The sequence below is a fragment of the Galeopterus variegatus genome, unplaced genomic scaffold, assembly GCF_000696425.1.
Source record: "Galeopterus variegatus unplaced genomic scaffold, G_variegatus-3.0.2 Scaffold322, whole genome shotgun sequence".
Classification (NCBI taxonomy): Eukaryota; Metazoa; Chordata; class Mammalia; order Dermoptera; family Cynocephalidae; genus Galeopterus; species Galeopterus variegatus.
Window position 1 is genome coordinate 593,571 of NW_007726433.1, and position 4,648 is coordinate 598,218.

Below are 4,648 nucleotides of genomic sequence, written 5' to 3' on the forward strand. Positions count from 1 at the left end.
GTGGGAGTCAGGTCCTCTCAAAAGAAAAAAAAAAAAAAAAGGGAAAGACCATCTCACCCTTTCCTTTCTAGAGCTGCTGGTCCAGTGGGCCTGCCCAGGGTTGGGAAGGTGGACAGAGCTATCAGGGACAGAAGGAGGCATAGCCTCTTGAGCAGGCAGGGAGTCCCAAAGTCCAGACACCACATCGTTATCCCACATACTGTGTCCAAAATAGCATTCCCTATGTCTGTCTCACATTGCCCTGTTGGCTGATTTAGTTTCAGGGTCATGGCTATGATGTGCCTGATCCATAGAAGCTTCTCCTGCAGGGGAAAGGTACTGAGACCTCCACACAATTAATGGAGAATTTAAAGATAATTTATATTTAGTTTTGGACACATTAGGCATGTGCACACAGATGAATGCACTCTCATACACAAGTCCACAATCCCCATCCTGGCTCAGCCCTACTTCGATGGCTCAGCAGGACCCCAAGATGAGAGAGGTCAGTCCTTGGCACCAAGACAATTCACAGTGAATAGTTTACTCTTTCTTGTCTCCATCCTTTTAGGAATCTCAGACTTAATGTTATTGTAGAACCTGATAGAGTTTAAAAGTGAAATGTCTCCAACCTCTGCATCAACTAGGCTGATCATTCTCTCCTTCGGGTTCTGTACAAGTAGGGTAGATCCTCCCACAGTACTCAAGGTCAAAAGTGGAAGTTTGGGGATGAAGTCTGACATATCCTTCTCCAGCTCTGAAGTGCAATCCCACCAGGTGAGCGTGCAATGTCCCTGACTTCTGGAGATGCTTTTATCTGCTAGAACAGCTCACTTACTTTCTCTCTTCACAATTCAATTTAGGGCTCTGGAAGTGGGGGGAAGGGAGAAGGACCCTGAGAGGATATGAGGAGGAGAGGGGAGGGTGGAGAAAAGGGGAGGGGAGGAAGTCTGCATTCATTCTACCATGGGTCCCATGGCTGTTAGCTGCCCTCTGTGGGATTCCAGAGGTCATCTGCATCCTTTTCCTTCTACCTACATCCCAGGACCACATCACACTTGGAATAGACTTTCATCCTGATTTTTTTTCTCCCCAAACAAACACTACATCTGGCTCCTGGCTTGGCTTCCAACCAGCATGTTGGGCAGAAGGGCTGATGTCAATCTGTTCTTCAGGATGGTCTTAACTAAACATTTTATTAAAAGGAAAATCTGGGCTCGCCAGGTAGCTCAGTTGGTTAGAGTGCAGCCTTACAACAACAAGGTCAAGGGTTCAGATCCCCATACTGGCCAGCCGCCAAGAAAAAAAAAAAAGAAGAAAATCTGCCTCTTGTGTATGCCTTCTTGAATATCATCCTGGAATGAAGAGGATGTTTCCTTGTTCTTAATCCTGCTCAGAGAAAGGTAGGCCCATTTCAGAATAGGTTGTCCTTCCGTTTTCTGAGTGGAGGTTGTGTTTGGAAGACAAACGACATTTTTCATAGACATAATGTCCAGCAATGTGGTTCGGGAGACTAAAGAGATATGACAACTCAATGAAACATATTTGTGAACTGGGTCCTTTTACTATGAAACAATTGAGACAATTGGAAATCTCTGAGTGGTGGTAACACATCAGTGTTAATTTCCTCATTTGGATGGTTGTGGTCTTGTTAAGTAGGAGAATGTCCTTGTTTGCAGGAAATACATGAAAGCATCAGGGGTAATGGGCTTAGCAATATACTGTCAAATGGCTCAGGAAAAAAGGTTTTGTGCTGTACTTGTGACATTTCTGTAAGTTTGAGATTGTTTCAAATTTTTAAATTTTGGGGGGAAAAAGCAAGCGTTATTCTCAGGAAAATTGCAGGGGTAATTACAGAACTATTAAAGATCACAGTTTTTGCTAAAACATCTCAACTCTGCTTCATAAGTAGATAAATACCTTCACTTGATTGTGTAATTTAGGTATATAATTCAGTGCCTCCTTTCTGTTCCCAGACCACCCTGTTCTTACTATGTTATAGCAAGTGGCAATTTATTTATTAATAATTAGTTTAGTCCACTGCACTCTACCCAAATCTGTTTATTCTTTGGGGCAAGGCCTGGGTCTTATTCATTTTTGTATCTCTAGTCCCAGAACAGATGGCATAATAAAGTTTGCTGAATCAACTTATGCACTGATTCTTCTGTGTTTTTTGCTGGACTGAAGTGAATAGGGTCGGAGAAACATAGTTGAAGGAATCATAAAAGGCGAGGGAAATTCTGCTTCCTAAAGGTACGATTTCTTATGGCTGGTGAAACTGCAGGGATAAAACAACACTGTCTGCTCTCAAGAGACAATGGACTTCTGTGCCAGGTAGGTCCAGGTTAGTCTGTGGATGCATGACCCCAGCCAGAGGGAGGGCTGGTGCTGCTGAGTCAAGGAGCAGCTAAACAGGGCATGATTGGGCGAGAGAGCATACCTGGGGTCCTAGGCAGGAGAGAGCAGTCCTCTCTGCCCAAAAGTAGGCAAGAAAGCATGCCTGGGGTCCTGGACAAGAGCTGAGGGCAGCGTCCCCCTCCTGGAAGCAGGCATGTGAGCATGCCAGAAACACCACTTCCAAGTGGTGGCCCACAACAGCCACCACCACAGCCATGGCTGCCACAAAAAAATGTCTTGATGCCACAGAAGGAGCCACAGCCACCATGCAGGTGGCCTGTCAGACACTTGACTGCATTGACACAAGGAGAGTCACAGTGGAACCTGGAAAAAGAAGAGCATATCTATCTCCTCAAAACCTATTCCAGAGCAATACAAGAAGCCACTGCTCTACTAGATGACGAGATATCAATGTAGAGATACTAGAAATACGAAAACCCAAGAAAATATGGCACAACCAAAAGAATACAGTAATTCTCAAATACCAGATGCAATAGGGTAGGAAACCCTTGAAATGACTGAAAGGAATTCCAAGCAACAATCTTAAGGAAACTCACTGAGATTCGAGAAGAATCAGACAACATAGTGAGATGAGAAAGAAAAAAAAACCAGGGTATGAAAAAGGAAATTTATAAAGAGATTAATATCTTAAAAAAGAATGTAGCAGGACTCATGGAACTGAAAGATTCACCCAATGAAATAAAAAACACAACTGAGAGCTTAAGCAGCAGGCTAGAGCAAGCAGAAGAAAGAATTTCTGACCTTGAAGATAGTCTTTTTGAAATAACTCAGTTAGACAAAAAAAAAAAAAAAAAGAAAAAAGAATTTTAAAAAATGAAGAAAAACTAACAGAGCTAGCACACAACCTTAAGTATACAAACATTCAAATCATGGGTATACCAGAAAGGGAGGAGAAAGGAAAAGACATGGAAAACTTATTCAATGACATAGTAACAGAAAACTTCCCAGGCATAAGGAGACAAGGAAGGACCTTCAGATCAAAGGAGACTCAAAGATCCTCAAACAGATTCAACCCAAAAAGATCCTCTCCAAGACACATCATAGACAAACTGGAAAAGCTCAAAGACAAAGAGAGAATCTTAAAAGAACCAAGAGTACAGCATCAAGTCACCTATAAGGGAGACACTATCAGACCAATAGCAGACTTCTCAACAGAAACTCTCCAGGCCAGAAGAAAATGAGATGATATATTCAAAATACTAAAAGAAAAAAACCCTGCCGGCCAAGAATACTATACCAAGCAAGCCTACACTCCAGAAATGAGGGGGAGAAAGTATCTTCCAGACGAACAAAAACTGCAGGAGTTCACCACCACATGACTAGCACTATAAGAAATCCTCAAGGAACTCCTGCATCTGGAATCCAAAAAAGGATAATCACTACCACGAATACACAAGAAAGAAAAAAACCCACTGGTAGAACAAAAATGGAAATGAGAAAGACAAAGAAACTAAATCTTACCACTACAAAAAAACATAATGACAATGTAATAAAGCTCCTGTTTTATTTCTGATTTTAGTAATTTCAGTCTTCTCCCTTTTTTCTTGGTCAGTCTAAAGGTTTGCAAATTTGGTTGATCTTTTTAAAGAATCAACTTTTGGTTTTGTTGATTTTCTCTATTGTTTTTTAATTCCCTATTTCATATATTTCTGTTATTTCCTGCTTATATTTTCTTTTGGTATAGTTTGCTCGCTCTTCTTTTTCTATTTTCTTTTTTTAAAAAATTAATTAATTAATAATTATTTTTTTACATTCTAAGATGTTGTGGTGAAGCAGTTGGGGGGAAGAGGGGCAGGGGGAGGGGAATAGGGTGGGAGGAAGAGGAAGGGGGTACATGGTTGAGGCCCATGGCAACCCCCTCATTCTGGCAGGGGGCTGGGTCATGGCTTGGCTGGATGAGGATTTCGGGGGGGCGTGGCTGAAGCCCTCAGACCTCCTAAACACGGGAGCCTGGGCACTTCCAGCCGTGGCCTGGTGGTCGTTGCTGGGCTGGATGAGGATGTCAGGTGGTGTGGCTGATGCCCTTGGTCCCAACCACCCTGGCTTGGGAACCTAAGGGGCTTCCAGTCCTTCTAGGTTTTATAGGTGTTCTTTGTTGGTGTTAAACCTTTACTGGTTAATTTCAGAATTTTGTCTCTGATCTGTGGGTATTTTGTTTTTTCTTTCAGTTCTCTGTTGGATTATTTGCTATTCCCACCACTTAAACTCTGCACTGGAACTAGTTTGTTGTCCTTTGCTTACTTCTAAAATG